General features: G+C 44.7%; 1 long non-coding RNA gene across 1 annotated transcript in view; it reads left to right on the forward strand.

Moving 5' to 3' along the window:
- LOC119565768 overlaps positions 1–14,470 on the forward strand; it is a 135,968-nt gene that overhangs the window by 28,404 nt on the left and 93,094 nt on the right. Inside the window, exon 5 of the long non-coding RNA XR_005224652.2 lies at positions 14,192–14,327. This is a non-coding gene — a long non-coding RNA (uncharacterized LOC119565768). The remainder of the gene's footprint in view (positions 1–14,191; positions 14,328–14,470) is intronic.

The following is a 14,470-nucleotide window of genomic DNA, read 5'->3' on the forward strand; positions in this document are numbered from 1 at the left end:
GGATGCCAGGGGATGGATCACCTGATACAGTGCCCCATTCTGTTCATTATCTTTGAAGCATCTGGTATTGGCCACTGTTGGAAGCCAGGATACTGGGTTAGGTGGACCATTGGTCTGACCCAGTATGGCCATTCTTATGTTCTTATTCTATACTTCTCTTGACTCCTTTGACCCTCTCATTGTAAGGTCTGCCCTACCAAGCCCTGGCTCATCCCCTCCATCCACAGCTTATTTTACTAACTCTGATCATTTCACTGTTACCTTGTCCTCCCACTTCCTTGTGTCTTTGCTGTATCCTTCTGTCTTTCTCTTTGTACAGCACCTAGCACAATGGGGAGGGGAGCTGATTCCTGATTGGAAATTCTAGGCACTACCGTAATATAGATAATAATGTAATAATAATTGGCAAAAGGTGCTTTGCCATTTTGGGAGCTTGTGTGGAGCAGCTCCTGTATCAGACAGACAGCACCACAGAGGCAGGAACTGGGAAAAATCTATGCGCTCCAAATGTAAATGCAGCACAAATCTCTTTCTGAAAAAGCAACACAAAGATTCTCTACACATTAATGAGACAGTCTCAAATGCAAGGTCACAAACCTGCTTAATTTTCCCAGTATATCAAATAAACATTTCCTATTAATCTACATATTTTTGGCTCTCTGTAGAGTGATAGGAGATTTTAAGCCCTTGCAGGTTGGCTTTCTGTTGGAGGAGAGATAAGTGACGTGGAGTGTGGGTACTTTCTTAGGCCTGGTGTACACTACAGAGCTAGGGTGACATAAGGCAGCTTATGTCAACCTAACTCTGTGAACATCTACACTACAACATTGCTCCCGCTGATGTAAGTTGCCCACTACACCAGCCTAATAACAGGTTTCCAAGTAGCAGCTGTGTTAGTCTGTATTCGCAAAAAGAAAAGGAGGACTTGTGGCACCTTAGAGACTAACCAATTTATTCCGATGAAGTGAGCTGTAGTTCATGAAAGCTCATGCTCAAATAAATTGGTTAGTCTCTAAGGTGCCACAAGTCCTCCTTTTCTTTCAGCCTAATAATGCCACCTCTGCCAGATGCATAGCGCTTAGGTGGATGTAGTTAGGGTGATGCAGTGTCCATGTAGTCACTGTGTTACTTACATTGCCTGTTGCCTGTCAGCCCTGCGCAGGGCTCACAGTTGGAACCCCCCTGCCCCAACCTGTCATCTTGGGGGTGGGGGGTTCCATTGTTTTGGTTTTGCATCCCTGCCCAATCTGGCTAAAAGCCATTGATGGACCCATCCTGCATGAATGTATCTAGTTCTTTTTTGAACACAATTATAGTTTTGACTTTCACAACATCCTCTGACAAAGAGTTCCCCAGGTTGACTGTGCGTTGTGTGAAGAAATACTTCCTTTTGTGTGTTTTAAACCTGCTGCCTATTTATTTCATTTTGTTTGCCCTAGTTCTTGTGGTATGAGGAGTAAATAATACTTCCTTATTTACTTTCTCCACACCAGTCATTATTTTATAGACCTTTATCATATCCCCCCCTTAGTCGTCTCTTTTCAAAGCTGAAAAGTCCCAGTCTTATTACTTTCTCTTCATATGGAAGATGTTCCATACCCCTAATCATTTTTGTTGCTCTCTGAGCCTTTTCCAATTCCAGTATATCTTTTTTGAGATGGGGCAACCAGATCTGCACACAATATTCAAGATGTAGGTGTAACATGGATTTATATAGATGCAACATGGTATTTTCTGTCTTATTATCTACCCCTTTCCTAACGATTCTCTTTCTTGAGTGGTAACAGCTAATTTAGGCCCCATCATTTTATATGTATAGTTGGGATTATAATTTCCAATTTGCATTATTTTGCATTTATCAACATTGAATTTAATCTGCCATTTTTGTTGCCCAGTCACACAGTTTTGTGGGACTGACAGCTTGGGGCAGAGGGGCTCCAGCTGTGAGCCTGGCACAGGAGTAAGTGCTCCTGGTGAGGAAACACGCCATTGTGAGAAAGAAGGTAGTGTGGACATGAAAAACTGCAGTATTTACTGTGGTGGCTATATTTTGAGCAAACTTAGGACGACTTAATTTTGTAATGTAGACAAGGCCTTAGTGTAACTTGTTTATTTACATTATATATACCAATCCTTGAACAGAGAGGTTATAAACAGCACCCAAGCTCCTTCAGGGATTTCAGCCCAAAAAGCAATGCCCAGTTCCCAGGAAGCAACTCTGCAGGAATTGACTCAAGCTAGAGCAATTAAAGAAAAGAGCAAACTCTCTTGCTGCTTTCAACAGCTTCCCAGCAAAAGTGACATCATCAAAGAAAGAGTAATACAGTGTTCCTTCAAAGACAGCATGGTACTCGTGTAATAAGAAAAATAAGTTGTAAGATTACATGTAACAGGTGACTCCTGCCATAATATATGTAGTTAAGAAAAAGTAAGAAGTGCATTGTTAAAAGAAATCTACCCTAAGCTGACAAATCTATTAACTGATAATATTTCCCCAGTATTTCAGTCACAAAGTCAATATAGCACTGTCTGTCTAGGTACTTATATAGTTCCCATTACCATAGTATGTGAGTGCCTCACAATCTTTAATATATTTATCTTCACCACACCCATGTGAGGTAGAGAAGTGCATTCCTGGGGAATTGAGGCCTAGAGAGACTAAGGCCCAGATTCAAAGGTATTTAGGCCCTTAATTTCTGCTGAAATCAATGGAAGTTAGAATCCTAAAGACCTTTGTGGATCTGGGCCTAAGTGACTTACTCAAGCATGGGTGGTGTGTGAAGCCCCACTTTGGGGAGGCTAGACTCTGGCCCCACCCCTCCTGCCCAAGGCCTCTCCGCTGGAGCCCCGATCCCCCACCATGGCCGGAGGAGTCCTGCCCCAGCCGGCCTGAGTCCTAGGCGGCCCAGCCCTGGAGTGCCAGGCGGCCTGAGTGCCGGATGGTCCCAGCCCCAGAGTGCTGGGTGGCCCCAGTGCCAGGCAGCTCCAGCCCCAACCGGCTGGCCCGAGCACCGGCCCCAGCTGTCCTGAGTCCCAGCTGCTGGCTGGCTCACCTTATCCCCAGCCCCTGTTCGCTTTGGGGGAGAGGCTAAGCAAGGGTGGGAAGAGGAGCATCCTGGGCTGGGGCCAGGGGGGAAGAGCGGGAAGCAAGAGGGGGCCTCTGGGTAGAGCATGGGCAGTACCGTGCCTGGCTGTCTGGCCTGCGATACCTGTCGCCCATGTACCCCAGTTTCCCCAAGAAGTCTATGGCAGAGCAGAGAATTTAATTCAGGTCTCCCAAATCCCAGCCTAGTATCCTAAACACTAAGCCATCCTTTCTCAATTTTGCCCTGTTTTCCATTAGCTAATGAGTTAACAGCAAAAAACCTGAGCTTCTAAAGCCTGTGTGAGGTACAGAAGTTCTGAGAGCTTCCCCTGGCAGACTGGCCTACAAATTTGGAAATGCCACGTTCAGTTCCCCATCTGAAGTTACACAAGTATCAACACCAGTAATATCTCTGGATTGCTCTTCCAAGGGTCTAAATGCAGTTCCTATTAAAGTTAATGAGGGAGGACCCCACTTGGCAAAGCACTTCAGTGCATGCTTAACTTTAAGTATGTGCATAAATTCCATTGAAGTAAATAGCACTTTGCTGATTAGGGATGGAGTTAGAAGGTAAGCATGTGTTTCAGTGCTTTGCCAAATCAGGGCTGAAACTACCATTGACTCTGATGTTATCAGGTTCAGACCCTGCGCTGGCTGTCAGTAGGCACTCAAGAAGTGTAACTTGCACCCACCCTAAATTGCCCACGAGAAGACCGGAGAGCCCCTGAGGAGTCCTGATGGTGTATGGTACAGCAACGTGGTAAGGCATGCTGGAAGAGTGCAGCTCATGAAGGGTAAGGCAAGAATGGTAACAATCCCTTTATCATTTGGTTTAGTAATTTATTTCTTCCATTTCCCTCCTCTCTCTCTTTCTGTGTGTGGGGGTGGGGGGAGGGGAGAGGAAGGGTTGTTAGTTTTGCCAGCTGCAAATGTGCACCAATTCTAATTGTCTAGTTGTTATTGCAGGCTCTGCTTTCATGTGACAGCTTAAAAAAAGTGACTTGAATGCTCTCCTTCTTGTCCTCCGTGCCTTCTCCTCTGTCATCTGATCCACCCCTTATGAGCTCTCTCCAGCAAAGTTTGCCTTTCTTGCACGATCAGAACTGAAAATAATTTATTGCCACAACACTTACTTCCATCGTTGACTGAGCGCGTTTAATCATGTGGTGGTCTTTGCTCTGCAGTTTCCTCCCCATTCCGCCATATATTCTGCTGATCCAGGGTACTCTGTTTCCTGTAAAAGAAGAAAACAAGAGAAAATCATTGCTTAAATGCTGTCAAACAAATGCCATGTGTATTAAAAATCAAAACGTTTCTGAGATGCTCAACTGCAAGCTTTAATAGGGCTAAGTGAAAATGTGTACCTCTAAGAACAAAGAATGCAGGCCATACTTACGAAAAGGGGGACTCTATCCTGGGAAGCAGCGACTCCAAAAAAGAGTTGGCGGTCATGGTGGATAATCAGCTGAACACGAGTTCCCACTGTGATGTTGTGGCCAAAAGAGCTAGTGAGATCCTTGGATGCATAAACAGGGGAATCTTGAGTAGGAGTAGACAGGTTATTTTACCTCTGTATTTGGCACTGGTACTGCTGAATAGTGTGCCCTGTACTGGTTTCCACAATTCAAGAAGGATGTTGATAAACTGGAGAGGGTTCAGAGAGGAGACATGAAAATGATTTAAAGATTAGAAAATCTGCTTTATGGTGATAGACTTAAGGCGCTCAATCTATTTAGTTTAAGAAAGAGAAGGTTAAGAGGTGAATTGCTTGCAGTCTATAATTATATAAAAGGGGAACAAATATTTAATAATGGGCTGTTCAGTCTAGCAGACAAAGGTATAACACGATCCAATGGCTGGAATTTGAAGCTAGACAAATTCAGACTGGAAATGAAGCATAAATTTGTAACAGTGAGATTAACTAACCATTGGAACAATTTACCAAGGGTTGTGGTGGATTCTCCATCACTGGCAATTTTTATATCAAGATTAGATGTGGGCTTTGTTTGTTTTTTAAGTATATGCTCTAGTTCAAAAGGACGTATTTTGGGGAAATTCTATAGCCTGTGTTATATAGGAGGTCAGACTATATGATCACAATTGTCCCTTCTGGCCTTGGAATCTATGAATCTTGGAAAGCTTGAAAACGTGTATCAAATGTATCCTAGTTCAGGTTCTTATCTCATTTGATACATCACTCAAAACCTCTAAATACGGTAGAATCCCCATGCTCTGAACCTCCCTGTTGAACAAACTGCCAGCCTTTTCCCCTGTTCCGCTGACTGCCTTCCCACTGATTGTCTGATTATGTTTGGTATTGTAAACTCTAAGCATGTTCCTGATTAATAATAAATTAATACAGAGATCACCCTTACAAATTGGGTAATCAGGAGTTGACTACCTTGGCATAATTTATTGATTTAGATCAGCTTAGCTTAATCAGAATTTCTTCTCAGAAATGTATTTCAGCATTTTCTTTAGCTGGCATAAGAAGGGCTGATGCAGATCTCTTATTCTAGGAAACTGCCTTGAGCAAATGTACTTGATGTCACAGGAAAAGAGACTCAGATGTGTACAGTTTTCTGTCTGCATCTAGCATTTGCATAGGCTGCAAAGACAGGCATGTAAATAAAGGTTATTTATGTGGTGGGGAAATAATACAAGCGCTGGGATCGTAAAGAGGGAAGGCAAATATATTAAGCCACCTGCTGCTTGTGGCTTTCTGGTTTGCTAGTCAAGTGAACAGGATGTGTTTGTCCACTGTTGCCTTACTGTTAGTACGTTCTCTGGGCCACGTTGTGCTCTTCTGGGAATTCCGTTGACTGAGTCTCATTTCTAGTCATGACCAAGTAGCACAAGGGCAGTACAATTTATCTGGCCATGTGAATAGGCCAAGTAAATTGCCTGTCCGTAGGGGAGCACTAGGCAGGAGACTGGGAGGGATGAAATCCTCCTGCAATGTGGGGGGCTGGGCACAGGACACCTGTGCAATCTCTGCATAGCTCTGATGTGTAGCTTGTGGCCTCTGCAGCCGTGCTGGGAAGGCTGCCCCCGCGCTAGGTTGCACGGCATACTCAGGCACACAGCCCATCCGCATGGCCTCACAGCTCCCTGGATGTGGAGCTTCCTGTGGCCCCACTCCGCAGCCTGGCTTTGTGAATGTGCACAGCCAACAGAACGTGCTCCCTGTTGTGGCCCACTGAGTTAATGTGGTCACTGTTCAGTGCACAAGTACAAATAAACAAACACGGCTAGGCTTTTCCTGGGCTTAAAAATACCCCCTCCCCCACACACACATTTTTAACAAAGCTCATTCACAAAAAAAATCTGGGATGAAATCCTGGTCCCCTTAAAGTCCCTGGCTTCAGCAGAGGCAGGATTTCACCCCCAGTGTCTTCAGACTTGCGCAGGGTTATGCAGATAACCTGTGTGTATTTTTTGCAGAATCTCCGTTCTGTTCTATTCAGGTTTATATGCCTATCCCCATGGTATTGGTGTAATTAATGATCATACAATGGGTGAATTAAAAATAACAGTGATTCTGACTAGTGGATGAGTGTTCCATCCCATGTAAATAGTCACAAAAGCTGGGTGGGGGAGAAATCTCTAGCTTGCTTAGGCTCAAAATCTGCGGGGCTTGGTGTGACCCCAGCTGCTTCTGGACCCAGGGGGAGCCGCGGTTGCCAAGAGCACTTTGTATCGTTTATGCTCGGGGAGAAGATTATAGCCTTGTCCTATGGATGGGGACCTTGCTGCAGTTACCCATGCTGATCTCCCCATAAGACTGGATTATTACAGTGTATTCTGTGTGGCAATTCTGCCTATAAACGTGTGGCAAATTGCAGTAAGTGCAGAGCTCTGTGGCCCACTTATTAAGCAACATTTCGTATGGGCAGCATATCACAGCAGTGCTTCATGATCTGGACTAGCTGCCAATTGATTCTGGGGCACAATTTAAGGTGGTATTATTAACTTATAAAAGCCACAAATGGTTTGGGTTCTGGCTTCATAAGAGCTCATCATGTCTCTCGACCACTGTGACTTGAGGGTAATTGTGATCAGCAGAGGTGTTCAAGCGGACAGCCCCCTAGTTTAAAAAGACTGTCAGCAGGGCTCCTCTGCTCCAGAACTTGCTTCCTGTTCGGTCCAAGATTTGCAATGGTAGTGGCTGCTATGTGCTAGGAGCTTTCAAGGAAGGCAGTTCATGCTCCAAGGACCTCAGAATCTAAGGACAGACAAACAAGAAGACAAAGGTTAGAGGAAGGGTGTCAAGGTTCCTTCCCCACTGTGAACTCGAGGGTACAGATGTGGGGACCTGCATGAAAACCCCCCTAAGCTTATTTTTACCAGCTTAGGTTAAAACTTCCCCAAGGTACAAACTATTTTACCTTTTGTCCCTCGACCTTATTGCTGCCACCACCAAGCATCTATCAAAAATAGCCCACTTGGAAATGTCTTTCCCCCCCCCCAATGCCCCCAAGCCCTACATCCCCTTTCCTGGGGAAGGCTTGATAAAAATCCTCACCAATTTGCGTAGGTGAACACAGACCCAAACCCTTGGATCTTAAAAACAATAAAAAAACAATCAGGTTCTTAAAAGAAGAATTTTAATTAAAGAAAAAGAAAAAGAATCACCTCTGTAAAATCAGGATGGTAAATACCTTAAGGGTAATCAGATTCAAAACACAGAGAATCCCTCTAGGCAAAACCTTAAGTTACAAAAAGACACAAAAACAGGAATATACATTCCATTCAGCACAACTTATTTTATCAGCCATTTAAACAAAACAGGATCTAACACATATCTAACTAGATTGCTTATTAACCCTTTACAGGAGTTCTGACCTGCATTCCTGCTCTGGTCCCGGCAAAAGCAACACACCAACAGAGAGAACCCTTTGTGTTTCCCCCCCTCCAGCTTTGAAAGTATCTTGTCTCCTCATTGGTCATTTTGGTCAGGTGCCAGCGAGGTTATCTTAGCTTCTTAACCCTTTACAGGTGAAAGGGTTTTTCCTCTGGCCAGGAGGGATTTAAAGGTGTTTACCCTTCCCTTTATATTTATGACAAAGGGGAACAACCACAGACGAATTACATGCAAGCTGGTGGTGTGATGTTGCAGTGTACGTAAGATGACTGATTCATTTTTCCTGCCACTCTTACTCATGCTGTGTAGTATCTTCTGTTGAAACCAGTGGGACTGCTCATGGAGGAAGGCACAACTCAGCGTAAGTGTGGCAAAATAAGGTCCAATGAGATTTCACTTGTTGCTTTGCAAAGGTCTTCAAGAGTCAGAGCATGACAAATATGGTGTCCTCCAAATCTCCATACAGGGTATTCTTCTATAAAGATATAAGACCAGATCTTTGGCAACAGCCACTAGTACAGCACAATTTAGGAGGTACAAAGGTGGCACTAAGATTCCTTTGTGCTTTTTCCATCCTGGGCTGGCTGTGCACTGCTCTGATTTCTTTGGGGCTGCTCTATCTTTTGCCATCTGCCAAGAGCTGTGACGGGGGCCAGTATTTCAGCTGGCAATCAGAAGATTGCCAGGAAGCACAGGGTATACCCCTACCACAGTAGCCACAAAGGGGATGGCGTAAGAGCTGCTATGGGAGGATCCCCCTATGCAGGGGGGCAGAGGCGACCCGTGCCTGCCGATAGTGGGGGGGGGGTCAGAGTGAGGGCAACTGGCTTCAGCAGTGTTACTGAGCATGCTCAGTACAAGCCAAGCAGCAAATCGGGGAGAGGGAGGGAGAGGGAGAAGGGCGATCCTGCTCCCCCCACCCATGTCCCCTCTGCTGTGGGGGATTCTTCCTTGTCTGGGTATATCAGCCTAAGGACCAATATCCGCTGATGATGGCAGTATAAATAACTAACTCCCTCTCCCAAAATTGACTCCTCCTTTTAAAACAGTAACAGGAAGGAGCTGATGCCTAAAGAACAGGCAGAATCACTAAAGGTATCAACAAGCAAACAAAATATCATGTTGCCTCTATATGAATCCATGGTATGCCCACATCTTGAATACTGTGTGCAGATTTGGTCACCCCATCTCAAAGAAGATGTATTGGAACTGGCAAAGGTACAGCAAAGGGCAACAAAAATACATAGGAGTATGGAACGGCTTCCAGATGAGGACAGATTAATAAAACTGGGACTTTTCAGCTTGGAAAAAAGACGACTAAGGGGGGGATGATAGAGGTCTATAAAATCATGAGTGCTTTGGAGAAAATAAATAAGGAAGTATTATTTAAGAACATAAGAAAGGACAGACTGGGTCAGACCAAGGGTCCGTCCAGCCCAGTATCCTGTCTACCGACAGTGGCCAATGCCAGGTGCCCCAGAGGGAGTGAACCTAACAGGTAATGATCTAGTGATTTCTCTCCTACCATCCATCTCCACCCTCTGACAAACAGAGGCTAGGGATATCATTCCTTACCCATCCTGGCTAATCACCATTAATGGACTTAACCTCAATGAATTTATCCAGTTCTCTTTTAAACACTGTTATAGACCTAGCCTTCACAACCTCCTCAGGCAAGGAGTTCCACAGTTCACTGTGCACTGAGTGAAGAAGAACTTCCTTTTATTTGTTTTAAACCTGCTACCCATTAATTTCATTTGGTGGCCCCTAGTTCTTATATTATGGGAACAAGTAAATAACTTTTCCTTATTCACTTTCTCCGCACCACTCATGATTTTATATACACCTCTATCATATCCCCCCTTAGTCTCCTCTTTTCCAAGCTGAAAAGTTCTAGCCTCTTTAATCTCTCCTCATATGGGACCCGTTCCAAACCCCTAATCATTTTAGTTGCCCTTTTCTGAACCTTTTCTAATGCCAGTATATCTTTTTTGAGATGAGGGGACCACATCTATACGCAGTATTCAAGATGTGGGCGTACCATGGATTTCTATAAGGACAATAAGATATTCTCCGTCTTATTCTCTATCCCTTTTTAAATGATTCCTAACATCCCATTTGCTTTTTTGACTGCTGCTACACACTGTGTGGACATCTTCAGAGATCTATCCATGATGACTCCAAGATCTTTCTCCTGATTGGTTGTAGCTAAATTGGCCCCCATCATATTGTATGTATATTTGGGGTTATTTTTTCCAAAGTGCATTATTTTACATTTATCCACATTAAACTTCATTTGCCATTTTGTTGCCCAATCACTTAGTTTTGTGAGATCTTTTTGAAGTTCTTCACAGGCTGCTTTGGTCTTAACTATCTTGAGCAGTTTAGTATCATCTGCAAACTTTGCCACCTCACTATTTACCCCTTTCTCCAGAACGTTTATGAATAAGTTGAATAGGATTGGTCCTAGGACTGACCCTTGGGGAACACCACTAGTTACTCCTCTCCATTCTGAAAATTTACCATTTATTCCTATCCTTTGTTCCCTGTCTTTTAACCAGTTCTCAGTCCATGAAAGGATCTTCCCTCTTATCCCATGACAACTTAATTTACATAAGAGCCTTTGGTGTGGGACCTTGTCAAAGGCTTTCTGGAAATCTAACTACACTATGTCCACTGGATCCCCCTTGTCCACATGTTTGTTGACCCCTTCAAAGAACTCTAATAGATTAGTAAGACATGATCTCCCTTTACAGAAACCATGCTGACTTTTGCACAATAATTTATGTTCTTCTCTGTCTCTGACAATTTTATTCTTTACTATTGTTTCAACTAATTTACTCATAACTCCTCATAGCACAAGAACTTGGGGGTCACCACGTGAAATTAATAGGCAGCAGGTTTAAAACAAACAAAATGAAGTATTTCATCACACAATGCACAGTCAACCAGTGTAACTCGTTGCCAGAGGGTGTTGTGAAGGCCAAGACTATAACATGGTTGAAAAAAGAACTAGATAAATTCATGGAGAATAGGTCCATCAGTGGCTATTAGCCAAGATGGGCAGGGATGGTGTCCCTAGCCTCTGTTTGCCAGAAGCTGGGAATGGGCGACAGGGGATGGATCACTTGATGATTATCTGTTCTGTTCTTTCCCTCTGGGGCATTGGCTGCTGTCGGCAGACAGGATGCTGGACTAGATGGACCTTTGGTCTGATCCAGTATGGCCATTCTTATATTCTTATGTAAGCCATTCATTTTTGGAGAAAATGTCCAGTATCAAAATGGCTGATGTGTTGGTTTGGTACTATGGTACTAAGAACTCATCTGCAAGGCTCCAGTTTGCTTTGCTTTGTGCTGTCCATTGCGGCTGGTACTGAAAGTATAACTCTGCTGTAGCTGTAGTTCACAGTCTTTTCAAAGGTTCTGCAAGAGTGGGATTTCTACACTGTTAAGCATCATCTGACACCAGTCTCCACAAACTGCAAAGTCAACACATTTAATGGCAAAGAGTCCTGTGGCACCTTATAGACTAACAGACGTATTGGAGCATAAGCTTTCGTGGGTGAATACCCACTTCTTCAGATGCATGTAGTGGAAATTTCCAGAGGCAGGTATAAATATGCAAGCAAGAATCAGGCTAGGGATAACGAGGTTAGTTCAATCAGGGAGGATGAGGCCCTCTTCTAGCAGCTGAGGTGTGAACACCAAGGGAGGAGAAACTGCTTTTGCAGTTGGCTAGCCAGTCACAGTCTTTGTTTAATCCTTGGCTGATGGTGTCAAATTTGCAAATGAACTGAAGCTCAGCAGTTTCTCTTTGAAGTCTGGTCCTGAAGTTTTTTTGCTGCAGGATGGCTACCTTTAAATCTGCTATTGTGTGTCCAGGGAGTGTTCTCTTACAGGTTTTTGTGTGTTGCCATTCCTAATATCTGATTGAATACAAGCGGTCAGGAACAGTATCCCTGATGATGCCACAGCACAACTGGTTACTGAGCTCTGTGACTTAATCCTCATGCATGATTATTTCAAATTTGGTGACAATATATACCTCCAGACCAGTGGCCCCGCTATGGGCACCCGCATGGCCCCACAATATGCCAACATTTTTATGGCTGACCTGGAACAACGCTTCCTCAGCTCTCATCCACTCATGCCCCTTCTCTACCTACACTACATTGATGACGTCTTCATCATCTGGACCCATGGAAAGGAAACCCTGGAAGAATTCCACCACGATTTCAATAGCTTCCACCCCACCATCAACCTCAGCCTGGACCAATCTACACAGGAGGTCCACTTCCTAGACACCACGGTGCAAATAAGTGACGGTCACATTAACATCACCCTATACCAAAAACCCACTAACCGCTATGCCAACCTTCATGCCTCCAGCTTCCATCCCGGACACACCACACGATCCACTGTCTACAGCCAAGTGCTGAGGTACAACCGCATTTGCTCCAACCCCTCAGACAGAGACCAACCCTACAAGATCTTCACCAAGCATTCTCAAAACTACAATACCCACATGAGGAAATAAGGAAACAGATCAACAGAGCCAGATGTGTACCCAGAAGCCTCCTGCTGCAAGACAAACCCAAGAAAGAAACCAACAGAACGCCACTGGCCATCACATACAGTCCTCAGCTAAAACCTCTCCAATGCATCATCAGTGAACTACAACCCATCCTGGACAATGATCCCGCACTTTCACAGGCCTTGGGAGGCAGGCCAGTCCTCGCCCGCAGACAACCTGCCAACCTGAAACATATTCTCACCAGCAACGACACACCGCACCATAGTCACTCTAACTCAGGAACCAATCCCTGCAACAAACTTCGATGCCAACTCTGCCCACATATCTACACCAGCGACACCATCACAGGACCTAACCAGATCAGCCACACCATCACTGGTTCATTCATCTGTACATCCACCAATGTGATATATGCCATCATGTGCCAGCAATGCCCCTCTGCTATGTACATTGGCTAAACTGGACAGTCCCTACGAAAAAGGACAAATGGACACAAATCAGATATTAGGAATGGCAATATACAAAAACCTGTAGGAGAACACTTCAACCTCCCTGGACACACAATAGCAGATTTAAAGGTAGCCATCCTGCAGCAAAAAAACTTCAGGACCAGACTTCAAAGAGAAACTGCTGAGCTTCAGTTCTTTTGCAAATTTGACACCATCAGCTGAGGATTAAACAAAGACTGTGACTGGCTAGCCAACTACAAAAGCAGTTTCTCCTCCCTTGGTGTTCACACCTCAGCTGCTAGAAGAGGGCCTCATCCTCCCTGATTGAACTAACCTCGTTATCCCTAGCCTGATTCATGCTTGCATATTTATACCTGCCTCTGGAAATTTCCACTACATGCATCTGAAGAAGTGGGTATTCACCCACGAAAGCTTATGCTCCAATACGTCTGTTAGTCTATAAGGTGCCACAGGACTCTTTGCCGCTTTTACAGATCCAGACTAACACGGCTACCCCTCTGATACTTAACACATTTAATGTTATAGGACAAATTTTTCTCTTAGTTGCACTGATACATCTATGTTACTTTCAATGGGAATGCATCAGTATAACTCAGGGGAGAATTTGGCTAACTTGAGTAACCATGTGTTTGTATGTGCTGTGATACCAACACTTCTAGGGTCATATGAAACATTTAGATTGTAACCTCTTTGGGGCAGTGTCACAGGCTGGCTACCCTTTGAGGCAAATCAGGCTCAGCTCAGTCTGTGACCTAGCAGCTAGCTCCCAGCGATCCAAGCTGTGAAAGGGTTAGGAAAAAAACTATACAAACAAAGTGGTGAACTCAGTTGGGGAGGGAGGGAGTCTGAAGACTCTCCTGCAGGTAGGAGAACCCACAGGGAGCAGGGTCAGACTCCTGTGGGTGGGAGCCCTGAGATAGGGCTTAAATGTCAGGAAGTCATGTAAGAGGCCCCCCAGGGAGCAGCACAGGCTCTTGTGGGGGAAGTCCTGAGGTAGGGCTGACAAAGGGCAGGGAGATCCCATGGGAAGCTGCCAGAGTCCCTGCAGAAGGGAGGCAGTGAGGGAAAAGACAAGAAGCAACAAAGGAAGAATGCTGCAGGAACAAGTTAGGCTCCTGCGGGGGAGGCTCTGAGATGGGGTGAGTAAAAGCACTTCCATAGAGCCCGAAAGCAGTATAATTATTATTTAAATGTTTAGCTTGGATTTTCAATTGGACCTTTTTGTTACCCTGGAAGGAGCCTGAACTGGATGTGATTTGGCTGGAGGACTGAGCCACAGAAGTCCTGGTGAGAGGCAGATGGACATTAGGAGGCACGAGAGATGAGAACCCCTAGCAGCGTCTCACCCTGACATAAGGGGGTGCTATGGATGGTAAGTACACTACCTTACAGGCAGCTACTATGGGCTAGAGTCAGAGCTGGTGTAAATCAAAATAGCTCCATTAAAGTCAATGGGGATAAACCACTTTATGGCAGTTCAGAATCTGGATCTATGCCTTTCATTATCTTCTAGGA

The sequence above is a fragment of the Chelonia mydas genome, chromosome 1 (genome assembly GCF_015237465.2).
Source record: "Chelonia mydas isolate rCheMyd1 chromosome 1, rCheMyd1.pri.v2, whole genome shotgun sequence".
Lineage (NCBI taxonomy): Eukaryota > Metazoa > Chordata > Testudines > Cheloniidae > Chelonia > Chelonia mydas.